The sequence below is a fragment of the Elgaria multicarinata genome, chromosome 2 (genome assembly GCF_023053635.1).
Source record: "Elgaria multicarinata webbii isolate HBS135686 ecotype San Diego chromosome 2, rElgMul1.1.pri, whole genome shotgun sequence".
Taxonomy (NCBI): Eukaryota; Metazoa; Chordata; class Lepidosauria; order Squamata; family Anguidae; genus Elgaria; species Elgaria multicarinata.
Genome location: NC_086172.1, coordinates 108,926,681 through 108,946,600, shown reverse-complemented (window position 1 = coordinate 108,946,600; position 19,920 = coordinate 108,926,681).

The window sequence follows — 19,920 nt, the reverse complement described above, 5'->3', positions numbered from 1 at the left end:
CCTTGAGTTCCTTGGAGGAAAAAAAGGTGGAATATAAATGTAATAAAAATGGGGAACCAACCTGCCCTTATACATTGGCCAAAGAAGGAACAATAGCATGATTTACATAATGTCTGAAATGAGTTATTACATGTCTCACCCAGATTACCTACACCTAAACAATATAGTACATATTGTTTCATTTCTTGGTACTATCTAGAGTAATAAAGAAGCAACTGTATTATTTATTTATTTATTGCATTTATGTCCCGCCTTTTTTCCTCTAAAGAACCCAAGGCGGCGTACATAATCCTCTTCCTCCTCTGCTCCAGTTTATCCTTACAACAACAACCCTGTGAGGTAGGTTGGGCTGAGAGTCTGTGACTGATCCAGAGTCACCTAGTGGGTTTACATGGCCGAGTGGGTACTAGAACTCGGATCACCTGACTTCCAGTCCAACACTTTAGCCACTACACTAGGTGGGAATCTACACTGATGTTATTCTAACGTTTTGAATGGGTTACTGTGACGCACAGCGTCACGTGACCCTGGGTCTCCAACGTTGCAAATGAATTGTACTTACAGGTTCTATTTCTTAGTTCCAGCGTGGCTACAGATTCATGTGCCTCATTCTACCGGTAATTTTCCTCTCCCTTTCTCAGAGCTGCTGGGTTTGCTCCGCCCACTTCCTGTTCTCCTTCCTTCGCCCGGTTTGCTATCTTATCTGCTACAGCAGATAAATCACACTAGCCTTATACTGTGCAATCACTGACAATTGCATGCAAAGGACTCGGAAGTTTTTCCACCTTAGAATCTGCTTTGATTGTGAAGTAGTCCCATGCATCCAGCATTAATTGTGCTCCTTTTGTAAGAGATTCACCCCAGCCGCTGCTGTGGGCGCAGGAACAGGATTTTAAACAAATGTTTACATCTGCGTAAGCTTTATAGATAAAGACACCAAAATTGGCACAGTAATTCAAATACCAAATTTGAATCAAATTGAGTCATCGGTTGATTTTTTATGACTTTTTTTTTTTAACATTTCCCCCCTCTTTGCAAAGGAGCTGAGGAGCGCTCAAAGGATCGCTGTAGCTCCCTGCAGGAAAATTAACAAGGGTCCAAAGTCTAAAACTCATGACCAGCAGGGCTTTAATGGGGCTGTTGCTAAAACTTTTCAATTTGGTCTCCCATCCAAACTCTGACCAGACCCAGCCCTGCTTAGCTTCAGCAAAGTGGCTGGCTCCTACGCATTCAGGCAATTCCCTGGGACTTGTGTTAATGTGTTTTGGGAGGAGGTTTGTGTGTGCTTATGACTATTACCCTTCTGGCTAGGAATGAGGCAGGCAGTGGACGGAGCAAACCCAGCAGAAGAGGGAGAACAACGGAAACAATTGAACAATGTGCCCTGAAGTTCCGTTGCAGTAAAATGTAAGTCACGCTAGTGTGTCCCGTGATACAGAGAAACGTTACAGAGAACCACGTTAGAAAGGGACACCAGCAACATTATAAGACTAGTGTAGATCCGGCCCAGCTCTGTACTGACGGTAAATACATTTATGATGTATTTGAGGATGAAAGCTTAGTTCATTTATGTACTTTAAAATTAGGATGAATGTTCATCTCAGAAAATGACAACACTCTGCGGAGTTTGTGTGTACACAAGTGACATACCTTATTTAGTCCATAGTGTCAGACCAGGTGACATCAATGACTTTGACAGTAGAAGTGAAACAAAAGGGAGGAACAGAGGAAAGAGTCCTCCTTCCTTCCTTCCCTCCCCATTTGGGTTATCAGGTCTTTCTACTCCCAAATGGGTTGACTTCTGCCTCTGAATTATATCCTTGACATCCCCCCCCCCCAATCATTCCACATTTAAGATGAGTGTGAAGAAGCAAGCAGACCTAAATGACTGGCTGTATGAATTGCAACTAAATGCACCACTTTATGCAGTGATGTGAAAGTGACAAATGCTGTTGTTTTGTAACCCTAATGCAGGGCTTTTAGATTGAACTTTTTCAATGGACAGGCCAATTATTTCACTATTCTATGGAGCATGCACTCTTAATGTCTTCATTTTCATGCCATGAAGCTATTTTATGTCGTACTGAGACACAAATAAACAGCAGTTATTAGTGTGAAGCTATCAGATTCTAAACCGTGACATTGGTACAGTCATACTTGCTTTCCAGTTCTGGCTGGTAAGAGAATTAATTAGACAGAATATGTCTTTGAATCTGTTTATCGTGTCACAAAATCAAGGTACTGAATTTTCTTTAAAAGGTTGTAGAAGATCTTCCCATTGCAAAATTAGTCAAATTATTCAGTGTGTGGATGAATTATCAAGTTAATCAATCCTTTTTCAGTTTTCAAATGATTCATTAGCTGATCTGATTTCTACCCAGAGCGAAGCAATAATCAGTTAATTGGTTTGATTAAATGATTAAGGCTTGATCACAGATTAGGAAGAAGCAGCCATCTGGGCTACCTCATGGTTGCTGCCAAGTCCTCTTGACATACTTTTGGCATGCCTTCGATTCCAGCGCAGTTCCAGCAGTTCAGTGCCCTACTAGTGACAAAGGCCTTAGCTAGACCTAAGGTTTATCCCGGGATTGTCCCGGGGTCATCCCTGTTCATGTAAATGACACACAGGGGATCCCGGGAGCAGGCAGGGATGACCCCGGGATAAACCTTAGGTCCAGCTAAGGCCAAAGTCAAGCAGAAAAGATACAAAGAGGTGAACAGAGAAAGGAAACCACGTTGGATGATGGTCTATGTTGATTATTATTATTATTATTGGCTAAAGTTTTGTACTGGAAAGCGGAAGATTCAGGTTCTAGTCCCCACTTGGCCATGGAAACCCACTGGGTGACTTTGGGCCAGACTCTCCACCCAACCTACCTCACAGGGTTGTTGTTGGGAGGATAAAATGGAGAGGAGGAAGATTATGTACACACTGTCTTGGGTTCCTTGGAGGAAAAAAGGCGGGATATAAATGCAATCATAAAAAATAAATAAAATAGTAGAAGGAGCGGGAGACATGAAGAAGGATCACTGCATCATCAAAATGAACCATGAATAACTATGAGCGGCCATCATGATCATGCTATAAAACACTCATCTAAAGAAGCTTTTGGTGTGTTGGGGCTCGGATCCTACCTCTGTATTCAGTCTTTAGGGCAGGTTATTCCTTGGCCACACCTTCCATAGCAGCCATTTTGAGGTGGTGCCCAGGACAGTTTCTCAAATTGTCAAATGTTCCCACAGCCCCAAAAGGTTGCCTACACCTGAATTAAACAAATGAAAATGCTGAAGAAAACAGCAACAAAGAAATCCATTAAAAGCAACCACAGGGAGTGTGAAAGAAACATCAGAGAATATCTCCAAGGAGAAGGAAGCCTTGGTTTACTTTTTGAAAACATAAGGGAATTCATCCCAAAAACTTTTAAGACAAGAGCATTCCACTGTAAAGATGCCCACAACCAACAGGAAAAAAGAAAAACCTGCTTGAAGTAGATGCCAATCTGATCTCAGATTTAAAAGACAACCAAAGCAGAGGCTCTCTAAAGTCTGCACAGGCATAACTCTTCATGCAGGAATTGGTGCAAACAGGAAAGACACAGGTTTCCCCTGAGCTGGATGCAGGAGAGATGATCGTACATCTGCCAAAAACACAGCGGGTGAACTACAGTGGCTCATTACTCAAATTATGAACATCTGGACACACATTTAATGTACTGGTAGGCTCATGTGAGAAAAGACATTCATTCATAATTACTGTAATTTGTTCAGTGTGTGTAACAGGAAGAGGTTCCAAATCAAGAGGAAGGAGTCTACTGTTTGGTGGGCTTGGTGGTGGTTTGATACTGGAGGTAGGGAGATTCTGCTGAAAATGTAGTAATGCAGGGCATGGCCATGGTGAGTTCCAGATGACCAAATGCTACCCCCACCCACAACACTCTGAAGTTGCCCATCCCTGCTTTAGAGTTACTTCTTCGAAAATACAAACAATGTTTCCTAGTCCAAAGTTTGAGGATGTTCTGATCAGGGCTGATTCTACCATGAAGCAGAGGAAGTGGGCGGCAGAGTATGGAAAGAGTGGCCCTCTCCCCCTCCAAAGGGTCTGCCACTTCTTGGTCCTAAGGCTGCCTGCATCTGGGATCTGTCATGATACTTTGCCTGACACACAGGCACCACAGCTCTTGAAGGCAGAAACACTTTACATGTAGTGCACTGGGGAGGTGGGTGGAATGTAAGCCAGCTGGTGGGCAAGCAGGTGGGTTGTTGAGGTGAGCTTACCAATGCACACCAACAGGAGTTAGTGGGCAGGCAGATCAGGAGGGCGGGAGAGAAGCGACAGCATCAGCGGTAGTTCTGATGCTCCTAAGAAAAATGTGCAGATATTACATTAGCGAAAAGTCAACATTCTTACCCCAGATTGTGCCAGCTGGCCCCACTCCCTCCTATGCATAATCAGTATAACGGACACACAGAATAGAATAGAATAGAATAGAATAGAATAGAATAGAATAGAACAGAACAGAACAGAATAGAATATTTATTTCTTACCCACCTCTCCCTCTGAATCAAGGCAGGGAACGTTACATACATACAAAATCACAATAAAATGCATAAAACTGCTTAAAAACATAAAACTAAATATTAAAATAGCAATTGGACATATTAAAAACCATCTGGGCAGGCCTGCTAGAAGAGATAAGTCTTTACAGCTTTCTTAAACTATTAAATCGATGAATCTCTCCTAGCAGGCCATCCCACAGTCTGGGAGCGGCAGAAGAGAAGGTCCTCTGGGTAACAGTTGTCAGCCTAGGTTTGGCTGACTGGAGTACATTCTTGCCAGAGGACCTGAGTGTGTGTGGATTGTACAGGGGAAGGCAATCCCACAGGTAGCCTGGACCCAAACCATGTAGGGCTTTAAAGGTAATAATCAACACTGTACTTCACCCAGAAACTAATTGGCAGCCAGTGGAGTGATTTTGAAGTTGGTGTTTGTACAATCAGGGACCTTGTTTCTGGATCCTGCTATGTCTAGTCTATGCCCGAACTCTGTGAACACACACAGACTCTCGCAGACATTACGCTGAGAAAGAGAAGGGTGGGACTAGCATTCCTGTGGTCCTTGTCCATGCATATTCAGTCTACATGTAAGTAACAACTGCACAGTCCTAAGGTGCTCCAGCATGACACCACTTTCCTGTTCACTGTGGTGGTAAAGGTAGATGCCAGTGTAGTTTCCCATCCACCACCCACCTACACCGCCATCACTGAAATCAATATAGCACTTGATATATCTGCCTAGACAAATTGGATCAGGCAAAGTATAATTTCCTGATCTGAAAATTTGGACATGTTTTGTGATCTTTTGATTGGCCTAATAAAGGCATTACACTAATACTGATTTTGATAATTTTGTTAGTTTGGATTTTTTTTTCTTTTTAAAAATCTGGGGCATTTCCCTGTCTTTAAAATCAAAGGTGCTTTCTCCAGGATAATAATGATTTTGCAGGTCTGCCTGGTCAAAACTAAGAGAGTTGGCTTCCCTATAAATGCCGGGGTTGGAGACCACAATAAGACATAAAACGTAAGGAAAAGGCAGTCTCTGAGGTCTGCAACACCCAAGCTGTTTACTGCTTTAATGAAAGGCAATGCTTAGAAATGTAAATTAGCACTAATACAAAGCTTTATTGTGAACTTTGAATTAAACAATTTGTATGTATTCACATGATGCCAATTCAAATGTTCATCAAATTAAATGAATATTCAACTTCAAATCTGTGAATGCGCAAAACCTGCTCTGCAAACTCATAAAATGAATTTGAATAATCTGAAGTAGCACAGTGTATATACTTCTTCAATATAAGACATTAAATAAATATTAAAAACTGGGTGGATACATCTTAAAAGCAGCAGAAATCTTCTTACTTCTTTAAAAAGTCAATGGCTTGTGTATTCCTGGCAGAATATCACCTGAATGGTTTTAAAGACTCATAACCAGGCAACTGGTTGAGTCATAAAGATAGATACATAAAAACAATTAAGTCAATATCAAGTGTATTAAATTAAACAGGTTTTTCATCAATCTGACAATTAAATGTTTACATAGATGCCATAAATGAGACTTTTATGGAAGAAAAAAAAATCGCTTACATTGCTGACAGCCCAACTTTGCATATGTGTGTTAACAGGAGAATGTGCTATGTTTAGGATGAATGGTAAAGCGGGTCTAAATGACTTTCAGATTAGCTGGAACAGATGGAAGGGTCACAGTTGAACAACTTTACACAGCAACATAAAGGCAATGTTCAAGTGGAGTTCATTGCCTCTGACAGATACTGTCAATCAAGTAGGGGACTTCTTAGTTAACCAGCAGCCTATCCTTTTAAAGATTAATAATAAAAAAAAGTATTGTGAGGCAATGACTGGAGTTTATCTAGTCTATGTTTGGCATAAGTTTCACTCTAAATGACTAGGGTTTTCATAGAATGTTCAGGGCAACTAAAATACAGACTTTGAACCAAGTGCAGAGGTTCTACTCAAGCATTACTGCAGTTTGCCTGATATTTACTATGCCTGTTTGTCCATAGCCAGAAACCCATTTCAAGATTGTGTTTGTTATGCTACAATACTGCCTGTAGTTAGTGTATAGTTGAATTGAATAGAACAGAGGATATTAGGAGCTGTTTAAAGGGTGGAGGTGGGAGAGATGTTATTATTTCAAAGATACAAGAACTAATGCAAATCAGAAGTTTGTATAGATTTAGTAGTGAATTCAAGAAAGGTCGTTTGGTCAGGATGCTCAACTGCATTTCAGGAGATTAACATCCCACTGTTGTTTTTGACTGACCATAGAGTCAGGGGTAACCTGCACCAGCCATTTAGTGTGGAGGGAGAGCAGTTTGAGGTCCTTTGCAACACATGGCGTTGTTGCCAATTTGCAGCCAACCAGAAGCTTCCCTCTTGAAAAGCCACATTTTCTGAAAGTCCTTTTAGCCCCTATGTTTCACTTAAAGGGACTCCCAAGTGGTTCCACTGCAGTGTGCCCCATCCCTCCACATTAAATCTTGGGTGTGCCTCCGTGACAAGGCTGTGACCTGGCAGTGACGTGGTCAAGGGGTGGGCTTCCTCCACCCATTTACTCTTTTTCCACATTGGGCACTACTGTCACCAGAGTAACTAGCCCCCACCCCATTTCCTATTCATAAAAGCACAACCATGCTGTTATTTATTTATTTACTTATTGCATTTTTATACAGCTCAATAGCCAAAGCTCTCTGGGCAGTTTACAAAAATTAAAACCATGGAAACCATTCAAAATATAAAACAAACAGTATAAAAGCATAATATATAAAATACAATATAAAAACAAAACCAGGATAAAATCGAGCAACAATGCAGAATTTAATTCAGATTTAAAATACAAATTTAAAACAGCAAAGTTAAAATTAAGTTAATAGACTGTTAAAATGCTGAGAAAATAAAAGAGTATAACGTAGGTGCCAAGCGAACCTCTTTAGGGAGCTCATTCCACAGCTGGGGTGCCACAGCAGAGAAGGCCCTTCTCCTGGTAGCTACCTGCCTCACTTCCTTTAGCAGGGGCTCACGGAAGAGGACTCCTGAGAAGGACCTTAGGGTCCGGGCAGGTACATATGGGAGACATTCCTTCAGATAGCAAGGCCCCAAGCTGTTTAGGGCTTTGAATGTTAATACCAGCCCTTTGAATCGGGCCTGGACCTGGGCTGGCAGCCAATGATGCTGGAAAAGGACCGTTGTGATGTGGTCTCATTGGTCAGTCCCTGTTAATAAATGTGCTGCCCTGTTTGTACCAGCTGAAGTTTCTGGACCATTTTCAAAGGCAGCTCCACATATAATGCATTGCAGTAATCCAGACAGGTTATCAGAGCATGGATAACTGTAGCTAGGCTATCTCTGTCCAGATAAGGGCACAGTTGGTATATCAGCCTAAACTGATAAAAGGTGCTCTTTGCCACTGGGTTCACCTGTGCCTCGAGTGACAGTTCTGGATTCAACAGCACCCCCAAACTACGATTCTAATCCTTTAGGGGGAGTGCAACCCCTTCCAGAACAGGGTTAACATCACCTAGCTGGACAGACGAACCACCCACTAACAGTACCTCCATCTTGTCTGGATTGAGTCTCAGTTTCCATTACCATGCTCAGGCACTGATTCAGAACAGCCACTGCCTCACCTGGGTTTGATGAAAAGGAAAGGTTTTTTTGTGAACCACCCAGACAGCTCCGGCTATTGGGTGGTATAGAAATGTAATAAATAAATAAATAAATAAATAATAAGGTAGAGCTGGGTGTCGTCTGCATATTGACACCTCAACCCACATCTCCGGATAACCTCTCCCAGTGGTTTCATGTAAATGTTAAACCGCATAGGGGATAAAATAGAGCCCTGTGGAACCCCATGGCCTAAATGCCATGGCACAGAGCAATAATCCTCCAGCACCACCTTCTGCAATCGGCCATCCAAGTAGGAGCGGAACCACTACAACATAGTGCCTCCAACTCCCAGCCCAGACAACCTATCCAGAAGGATACCAAGGTTGATGGTATTGCCACTGAGAGGTCCAAGAGAATTAACAGGGTTGCACTTCTCCCAGCAAAGATCATCCCACAGGGTGATCAAGGCAGTTTCCATTCCAACACCAGACCTGAAGCCCAATTGAAATGGATCTAGATAATCCATTTCATTCAAGAATGTCTGGAGTTGTCCTGCAACCAAATGCTCAAGCACCTTGCCCAGGAAGAGGATGTTAGCCACCAGGTTAAGCTTTTTCAGGAGTGGTCTGATTACCACCTCTTTTAAAAAGGCAAGCACCACACCGTCTCTCAGGGAGGCATTTACAACCTCCTGCACCCAGCCGATGATCCCCTCCTTATTTAATGTAATGAGCCATGAGGGTCAAGGGCACAAGTGGTTGACTGGACTTGGCCAAGCACCTTGTTCACATCCTCAGGCCTGAGTAAGTGAAACTCATTCAAGAAAACTGAATCAGAGGGTGCTCTGAATGCCTCTACTAGTGTAGCTACATTAAGCGTGGTGGCCAATTTATGATGAATCTGAGTGACTTTATCTTCAAAATGCCATGCAAACTTGTTGCAGCATGCTACCAAGGGTTCCACCATGCCATTTCTAGCCTCCACAATTGTGCAGTTGTAGCTTTTGCCAGGCAGAGTATCTAGCCTGCCTTTTTCATTAATAAAGCCTCTAGAATTGTAAAGTAGTTGCTTTCACAGCGAGTATCTAACCTGCAGTTCCCAGTCATAGGAACGCAGCAGCGGGGTGGGGAGCCTGGACAGGGTGGGAAACAGCACCTCTGGGCTTGATGACATTCAGCTCTCCTCCCTGACTCCACCCACTCGAGCCCAAAGTTTCAGTTCCTGTGTACTCTGCTTTTCTTGCTTCTTGTTGGGAAAAGGCATAATTTTGTACTTCTTGCGGTGCAAATGTTGGCACTGTCTTTTTCTTCGTGTGGGATTTCTGGTCAAATAATGAGTTCTTAAAAGATTCCTTGAATAACGAATGAATGAACTGAATTTATTTCTCTGTGGCACTAAGATCATTATAAAATACAATACTATTTCAGATATAAAGAGCCAGTATGGTGTGGTGGTTGAAGGAAAAAAAGGCAGGGTATAAATGAAATAAATAAATAAATAAAGCAATGCAGAAGGCAAAATTCCAATAAAAGTGAACCAAACGGTGACAAGCATTTACAAAATGTCTACAACAGATCATTTCCTTTACAGTCCACCACAGAAATCTTTTAAAAATTACGACAATTTCCTGTGTTGCTACTGCAAAGGTAGCAACCTTTTTTGTAACAGATTTGCTATAATCTGTGAACATGTCACAGATAATATCATTGGAGGCCATCCAATTCTTATTTTCAGAAGATCCCCAAGAAATCAAGCCCTTATAAAGAGGAGCATGTAACAGGTAATGCACCATATCTTCTACTTCCCCAGTGCCACAAATACAGAGCTGCTGTGTGTAGAGAATCCCCTTATACTTCCCTTCTAAATAAGCTAAGGGAATTGTTTGTAAATGAAGAGCAACAAAAGTCAACTCCTGAAGGTACTGTTGAAAGAACTGTTCTTTCTTTAAAATGCTGAACCATGCAGAAAGTGCTTGAAACTGACTGGCACAAACGTTTTCAGAATAATCTTGTTGTTTATTCGTTCAGTCGCTTCCAACTCTTCATGACTTTATGGACCAGCCCACGCCAGAGCTTTCTGTTGGCTGTTGCCACCCCTAGCTCCCCCAAGGTCAAGTCTGTCACCTCCAGAATATCATCCATCCATCTTGCCCTTGGTCGGCCCCTCTTCCTTTTGCCTTCCACTTTCCCTAGCATCAGCCTCTTCTCCAGGGTATCCTGTCTTCTCATTATGTGGCCAAAGTACTTCAGTTTTGCCTTTAATACCATTCCCTCAAGTGAGCAGTCTGGCTTTATTTCCTGGAGTATGGACTGGTTTGATCTTCTTGCAGTCCAAGGCACTCTCAGAATTTTCCTCCAACACCACAGTTCAAAAGCATCTCTTTTCCTTCGCTCAGCCTTCCTTATGGTCCAGCTCTCATAGCTCTACTGCTCTACTGTACCTCAAAACTAGGGGTGTGCACGGACCCCCCGCTCCGCCCCGCGGGCCGATCCGAAAATTTCGGGTCGGCCCGCTCTGCGCCGCTCTGCCCATACTCCGCTCCTCTTCGCCGCGGAGCTCCAGCTCCGAATCGGAGCTCCGCAGTGGAGGGGAGTGGCGCCAGGTAAGGCCGGGAGAGGAGGGCGGGAGGTTTACCAGGCCCTGCCGCCATCGCCGCCCGTGCGGCGATGGCGGCAGAGCCCAGTAAGGGACCAAGGGGGAGGGGGGCCTTACCTGCCTCCGTCTGCGGTCTGTCGGCGTCTTCAATTGAGCCCGCTGTTCAACCAGGAAGTCTGGCCCAGACTTCCTGGTTGAACTGCGGGCTCAATTGAAGACGCCGACGGACCACGGACGGAGGCAGGTAAGGGAGAGGAGGGCAGGGGGGGTTACGGGCCCTGCCGCTGTCGCCCATGCAGCGGCAGGGCCCGGTAAACCCCACTTACCTTTCCGGCGGAGCTCCGGATCGAGGCGAAGGATCCACCTTCACCTCGATCCTCTTTGCCACGCTCCGCTGGCCCCCCAATCCTCTTCGCCTCTGCCTTAAGGGCAGGCGAAGCCCCCCGCTCCGCTTCTAATTCGCCGGTCCGATTAGAAGCGGAGCACATCCCTACTCAAAACATTATGTTTCTGATCCACCATTTAGCCTAATGAAGGTAGCCTGACTCTCCCCAAAATAAAACAGTGACAATGTTAGCCAATAATGGCCCCATCCGCCTTTGGCAAGTTGCTTAACAAAGCATTGTTTTGCCATTGTTTTTCTTTCCTCAGCATTCAGCAATCTTTTGCCATACAAAATAGATTGCCTTAAGGATTCTTGGCTTAATAAACTGGAATCCAACTTCCAATAAAACTAAATAAAAGTGCAATCCTATGCATGTTTTCCCAAGAGGCTGGGTGGCGAATGCTAGAAGTTGTAGGATGTTTTTCTGTTTAAACATTCATAGGCTTGCACCCATAGGTGTCCTTATAGTCATAGCCCCTTGCCAGTTTGTTTTTCAAAAGCTGTTCCTTAGAAGACCTTGGTAGAAAGTGGAGGAAGATGGAGCAAAGAGAGGAAAGGGGGAAAAAAGAAGGGAAGAGAGAAAGGAGACTGGAAACTGTCAGAAACAAATAGTGAATATAGAAATAGCTTATTTGTATCCAAGTGCTGAACTACATCTTCCTTACTAAGAACGTGGTACAAAATGATATGACAACAAGTCTTTGGACGCCATGGATTGCATGCACTTCACACTCACTCAGGCTGGAGTTGATACTGAACTTCTGCACAGGAAAGTGCAATTGAACCTCAGATATATCTAGATTTAAGTGCTATAACATTATGGTAGGCATTTTTCTCTGAACTGTTTTAATGCAACTCTGACAAATTGCTGTTTCCAAAAAAGAACCACGTGATTGGCAGCACCCAAATGTTTACAGGCCTTTGAACATTATGGGTTGGATCCAAATATTAGCTGGATCAACTGCACTGGTGGAAGTGGACTTCCCTGCCCACTCCTTTCCACAGCAGCACCTCCAGATCCCTGAAAATACTACATAGAGAGTGGTGAATGGGGTGAGCTGTGGTGTGAAGGGAAGGAGGATCCCCCAAAATAAGGCAGAGGGACCTTCCGTAAGCTGAGCCCTTCCTTTGAGGAAGGCAGATCCTTGATCCAACCCTAAATTAGCACCATGGTTGACCTCACAGAAAAGGGTCTGCTAGTGGATTACTACTACTACTGCTACTACTACAATAGTTGCATTTAAATTCTACCTTCCAGCTCAAGGTTGTGTACATGTGTGCATGTCTTAGGATGTAGCTTAGGGATAAGAGAGACTGGCTGGGTTCACACTAAGTCATGATGGTTTGTTTTCTGGCGGAACCTATGATGGGTTTGTAGGTCATCTGTGAAATGTATCTGCCACCCACAATGGGTTAATCCACCTAAACACACCACTCTGAGAACCCATTTTCGGCACAATGGGCATAGTTGGCTGTTCGCATAATTTATGGGCATTGGGGCATAAAGGATAGCAACCCTTCATGGCTTTGCGTTATGTATGACCATAGCCAGAGACTATTCTGAGGTTACTAGCTGTACCCGGCATAACATACGCCGTTGTAGCATACCTTAAAGGTTATTAATTAAATATCATTGCATTTTATTTCTTTATTTAGTCATATATATCTTTGTAAACACAATTAACAATCTCATTCTTCACTGAGGTGAAGGCTGGAGAGCTGCTCCTGGCTCAAGTGCGAAGAGGGCGGGAAAAGAGCATGAGGGCACGCGATGCAGCGGGGTGGGGGAGGGTGGTATTTTTTTGTTTTTGTTTTCCTGCCTCAGCTTGGTCGCTGATTGGCCAATGGGTCTTAGAGTCCCAACCGTCGTCCCTCCCTCCCACCTCCACTCCCCACCTGCGTTTGAGTTGCTGAACTGTAACAGTGGAGGCCGGGGCCGCAGTTGCTTAGCAACACTGGAATCTTCAGGGAAACATACCTGCATACCCAAGTGTTAGATAGATAGATAGATAGATAGATAGATAGATAGATAGATAGATAAGGATAACTGAGGATTTGATCCTAGGTCTCCCCATTCCTTACTGCTCCATGAATTGTTTTTTATTGTAGTTGGAAGTGTTTTTAATGTTGTGCTTTAAATGTGATTTTAATATGAAGCAAGAGGGGAGACGGCTAGAATGCAGGTGGAGGAAAACTCGTGCTGGGTCTGATCGAACATGGGTTAGAGTTCACTATCGAGCCTACTCTGTGGTGGTGAGGGTGGAAAAGAGACAGTTCTTTTCCACCAGCATTGCATCTTCTCAGTGTCGTCCGGCGGAGCTTTTCCGGGTGGTTCGCGGCCTGTTACACTCTGGGCCAGGGCATGAGATAGTTGAACCCTTGGTAGCACACTGTGACAAGTTTGCACGGCACTTTGAAGATAGTCGCTCAGATTCATCATGAACTGGACACCACACTTAATGCAGCTCCACGAGTAGAGGCGTTCAGAGAGCCGTCCGGTTCAGTTTTATTGGATGAGTTTCAGTTATTGAGGCCTGAGGATGTGGACAAGGTGCTTGGCCAAGTCCGGTCGACCACCTGTGTGCTTGCCCCTTGCCCCTCGTGGCTCATTACATCAAATAAGGAGGGGATCGCCGGCTGGGTCCAGGAGGTTGTAAATGCCTCCTTGAGAGAGGGAGTGGTGCCGGCCTCTTTAAAAGAGGCGGTAATTAGACCACTCCTGAAGAAGCCTAACCTGGACCCGGAGGATGTTAACAACTACAGGTTGGTAGCTAATATTCCCTTCCTGGGCAAGGTGCTTGAGCGGGTGGTTGCAGGACAACTCCAGGCACTCTTGAATGAAACGGATTATCTAGATCCATTTCAATCAGGTTTCAGGCTTGGTTTTGGAACGGAAACTGCCTTGGTCGCCCTGTGGGATGACCTCTGTCGGGAGAGAGACGGGGGAGTGCGATCCTGTTGGTTCTCGTGGACCTCTCAGCGGCCTTCGATACCATCGACCATGGTATCCTTCTGGATAGGTTGTCTGAGCTGGGAGTTGGAGGTACTGTGTTGCAGTGGTTCCGCTCCTACTTGGATGGCCGATTCCAGAAGGTGGTGCTGGGGGATTATTGCCCTGTGCTGTGGCTTCTAAGCCATGGGGTTCCACAGGGCTCTATCTTATCCCCTATGCTGTTTAACATATACATGAAGCAGCTGGGGGAGGTTATCCGGAGATGTGGACTGAGGTGTCATCAATATGCGGATGATACCCAGCTCTACCATTCCTTTTCATCAAACCCAGGTGAGGCAGTGGCTGTTCTGAACCAATGCCTGGGCACGGTAATGGATTGGATGAGGGCTAATAAATTGAGACTCAATCCAGACAAGACAGAGGTACTGTTAGCGGGTGGTTCATCTGTCCGGCAAGGTGATGTTTGCCCTGTCCTGGATGGGGTTGCACTCCCCCTGAAGGATCGGGTCCGTAGTTTGGGGGTGCTCTTGGATCCAGAACTGTCACTTGAGGCACAGGTGAACTCAGTGGCAAAGAGCACCTTTCATCAGCTTAGGCTGCGAACTTATCTGGACAGAGATAGCCTAGCTACAGTTATCCATGCTCTGATAACCTCTCGTTTGGATTACTGCAATGCGTTATACGTGGGGCTGCCTTTGAAAATGGTCCGGAAACCTCAACTGGTATAAAACAGGGCAGCACGTTTACTAACAGGGCCTGGCCGACGAGACCACGTTACGCCAGTCCTTTTCCAGCTTCATTGGCTATCAGTCCAGGTCCGGGCCCGATTCAAAGTGCTGGTATTGACATTTAAAGCCCTAAACAGCTTGGGGCCAGGCTATTTGAAGGAACACCTCCTCCCATATGTACCTGCCCGGACCCTAAGGTCATCCTCAGGGGTCCTTCTCTGCGAGCCCCTGCCAAAGGAAGTGAGTCAGGTGGCTACCAGGAGGAGGGCCTTCTCTGCTGTGGCACCCCGGCTGTGGAATGAGCTCCCTAAGGAGGTTCGCTTGGCACCTACATTATATGCTTTTAGACGCCAGGTGAAGACCTTTTTATTCTCCCAGCATTTTAACAGTCTATAAATAAATTTTAACTTGGTGTTTTAAATTTGTAATTTTGCATTGCTGCTGTTTTTATCTGGTTGAGCTTTTATATTGTATTTTATACTATGGTTTTATACTGTTGTTTTATACTTTGAATGTTTTTAAATTTTGTGAACCGCCCAGAGAGCTCCGGCTATTGGGTGGTATAGAAATGTAATAAATAAATAAATAAATAAATAAATAAATTTATTGTGAACCACTGGGGGATTTTTATTATATTCAGTGGTATATAAGTGTCATAAATAAACAAAATAGTCACACACTATAACTATTACACTACACCAGCGCTCTCCATTTCACAGTGTAATTTTTAAAGACTGTAAAGTTTCTAGTACCAAACCAGGCTAGAGGAGTGAGGAATAGCTTAGAATATAACTTTATTTTAAGAATCTCTTGTACAACCATCTATAGACCTCTGGAACTACCCAGATCATTTAACTTAACGACAAGTCCACAAATTACTAATTCCTAGTGACGCTAAAGTATAAAATATTTCAAACCATCTTATATCCACCCACAGCATAGGAGTAGAATAAAACTTAGGCCCCGAGCACATGCATGTTACAAAAGCAATCTAGAGCAGAGAAATCACGGAGGTGCTTATTGCATTTCCCACCACCTCTTCTCAATTTCACATTCCCATACCCCTGCCAATTTTGCCTCTCTGGAAACTGGCAACGGCCAGGTTAAGGGGGTAAAAAGCTAGGGCATGTTTTGAAGAGTTAACTCTCCCACCTCCTGTGGCTTCTCCATTTCAAACCACCTCCTTCTGAAGCTGCTTCTTCTGTTACATAGCTATGTGTACAATGTGTAATTCTGCCTTTACCTGCACACTCTTAAAAGCTGAAGAGCAGGTGTAAGTAAAACAATAGCTTTGATTTGGAAGGCAGAAGCTTTGGGGGCCTTGCGGGATGCTGATATTATGTTGAGATGCTTGCTAGCTGCGTATTCCATACCTTTGCAGATAAACAGATTACCATCCTGAAGCCCTTCTCATCAGTGCTTAAAGTGGGATGCCATTCCACTCCTTTTAGGTAGACCTAAAAACATTCCACTTCTTTTCAGTGGACGTAAAACTATTCTAAGTAAGTAAGATTACACCGGTATTGTGAAACGTCACTTGACCCAGGCCAGAGTTGTTTGTGGAGCTAGGAGAAACAGCAGGCAGGCACTTGGATAACTTCCTCTTCCACCAAGGCCCAAGAGGGTCCAGCAGGCTCTCTTGGATTATTATTATTATTATTATTATTATTATTATTATTATTATTATTTGTTATCCACCTCTCCCTCTGGATCAAGGCGGGGTAAAACACAAATAAAAACACCCTAAAATACATACAATTTGGAACATTAGTTGTGGAGGAAGAGGAAGCTGTCATTTAGTATACAATACAGATACAGATACATTTATTTAAAAAACGCTTGAAGGGAGGGATGAAGAAACAACTTGTGTATTGTTAATAGAACTGCTCAAAAATAAAGCACACAGTGTACACCTTGTATTTATGAATCGTTCAACCCTAGGAAAACAGCTCTACAAATTTGAAAAGTTGTATAAGGAATCCATAAAATACATTGGCTATTCACTCCACTAAAGCGAAAACAGAATCCCATTACATGAGAGCTTTGCATGAGTATTGAGAGGGAAGATATCTAGATCTCATTATAATCAGTTTATTCTGACTTTCTACACACAAAAAACACCAATTATCTGTATATACAGTAAGGCACAATTATTTAGGAGTAAGACACACTGAATTCAGCAGGTCTTACTGAGTAAACATGCATAGGATCAGGCTGCATGCCTTATTTTGTCCTGAAGAAGAGACTAGAAGACTTTAAGGCTTAAAGTCTTCTAGTCCCTTCAGGACAAAATAAGAAGACACAATGATGCACATTATGATGGGCAATTCCTGGGTTATTTAATGGCTGTTGCATGTGCCATTTCTGATTTCAATTAACAAGCCATATTTGTTTTGTGGTGTGCGAACCCAGAAACGTTGGGCTGTTTATGGGTCAAACAACCCAGAGTCAATGTACCAACAAACCATAGGTAATTGTTGGGTAATTCTGGTTTATTTAATCATAAACAACCTAGAGTCTTGGGGGTTGAACTTCATAAACTGGGCATTCCTGGGTTGTTAATTGAAAACAGAAATGGCACACATGCATCTCACATACTCCACTCCTCCCGCAATTCCTGGGTTGTTTAACTACCCATCGTGATGTGCAAACCAGGTCAACTAGTTAAATTAAAAAACTAGTCCCACAAGATGATAATAACTATACAACTGTATTGGTAACCCTTAACTTCTATTAATCACATTCACAACTCATCTCTCAGAACTTCCCAAGATCAAATCTTCAATAAACAAACAGCATGTATAATATATATTTACTATACAGACATTTCTTCTTACAATGCTATGAAAAATGATAATACAGACATAAAAAGAAATGTATTATAATAAAAATCTGTAATTCATACTCCTTATTTATTGAAGATTTGATCTCGAGAGGTTCTGAGAAAAGAGTTGTGATTATCACAATTAGATCCTACATTTTTCTGAATCACTAGTTCCTATTATAGACTAAAAAAAAAAAAGTTTTGCTTTTTTCCCAGTAGTTTAGTCAGTGTGATTTTCAGTATCACTGAAATTTCATCAGTTACAGACAAGTTCTTTATTTTTATACATACTCTTGAACAATGGTTGTTTGTGTTAAATGCAACATCTTTTTTTCTTGCATATTCCTTAAAGATTTGCCAAGTTAATGTCTGTTTTAAACCCATGCCTTAATGCTGTTTCGGTTCACACATTTCCAGAAAGACTACTTAAAATGCTCTACTCTACTTCCTCAGACATCTGCCACCAGGAATCAGATGTAGTACGAATTGTATCAGTCACACCCATGCTACGGCAGCCGAAGTGAACAAGTGAAAGAGAGGCAGGCATTTGTTCCAATGAGCAAGCACATGCTAGTTGTTGTTCATCTCGGGTGATCACCAAAGACACTAGAATTGCAAAGCATCTTTCCATCTGGAGACTTTCGGAAGGATACGCTGCAGAAAGTAAATGTGCAAATATTCAAGTGCAGAGCAGAGGAGTGCAAAAACAAAAGTTACAGAGGCTTTGCCTTCACCTGCAGAAGAAAGCAAATTCCTCCAGAAGGATGGCCCCATTTTCTTCTCTTGCTTTTATAAAGAGGCTGGGCTTGTCAAACTTTGATTCAGAACAGGAGTGCATTCAGCAGCATCCTCAGGCCTGGCTGGGAGCTGCTCACATCTCCGGAAAATTCAGTGGGAGAAAAAGTTTATGGAAGCGAGTAGGAGTTTATTCAACAGTGTCTGAGGCCTTTCAGAATCATGAGTGAGTGTCTATAAGGGGGCAATCAAGCATAGGCTGGGAATTATCTCTGTTGGTTGCCTACCTGTGACAGGCCCTCAAGTGCGGCTAAGAGGCTCATTCAGTGACGGAGAAACAATAGCTGAAGGGGAACAAACAATTCAGAGGAGTCTATCATTCTGTATGGTGTTATCTTTAGCACTGAATAAAACCGGAGTTCCCCTTTTCTGCCTCATAGTCAGCACTACTTTTAGGAGCCAGTGGTACTTTTCAACTCTCTTTCACTACTTTTCAACAGGTTCATAAGGGCACGAAGTGCAGTATATAAAAAAAAAGGATAATAACGTTACTCGAGTGCAGGAAAAGGCCCAATGAACAGAGCAGCCAAGCTTGCAGGACTGGAAGAGATGAAAGATTTTTGAGAAGCGCCAAGAACTAATGCCATTGTCTGTATCTGAAAATACCCTTTTGCACATAGCGGATTCTGGGGATATACATTTGTTGTTGTTGTTGTTATTGTTATTATTATCATCCTTCTGCCAGGAAAGTATAAACTTTATTTATTTTCACAATGTATTTAATTTCCAAGAGCTTAATACCCCCAGTTACTGTTTCCATTCAGCATGAGGACTTGTTTAGCCATTTGTCTTTTTAAAAAAATATATATTAAAGAATAAAGTTGGGTGAGTGGGGAGGGAATTCAGGGCAAAGATTATACAATGATAAAAGAGGCCTATGTGCTGCTGCTGCTAACATTCAAAAGCTTTGAGTCTGAAAATGCCTGTTTTTGAAATGGAGGAAATGGAATATTGTATTGCAGCAAAGAGTGTTGTTTGTATGGAGTTGTGGACTTTACTCACTTGTGAAAGCATTTCCTGGAAGACGACATGGGCATGGCCCTGGGAGTAAATACAACCAACCATTGTGAGCTGTAAGGAGTAAGGGAGGGAGGAAGGGGAGGAGAATCGGGAAATGCAATAGGAGAATAGCATTCTGCTATATAGGGGGGTGGGTAAGCAACCTTTCTTGGTTTAGGGACACATTGCCCATGTCAAATTGTCTAATGACGGCACCAGGAAAATACACACTTGTGCTTTCTCTCTCTCTCCTGTTAACATTCTGAAAGCAATGCACATTTTGTTTGAAACACACACACACACACACAGAGAGAGAGAGAGAGAGAGAGAGACCTTGCTCTCATTTTTCAGTCAGAAGCGTTTCCGGACTGGAATCCTTCTACCAGCACTTCAGAACTCTCAAATGTGTAAATGGAACTATCAGGGAAGAACAACATTCCATCCCACAGCAGCATCA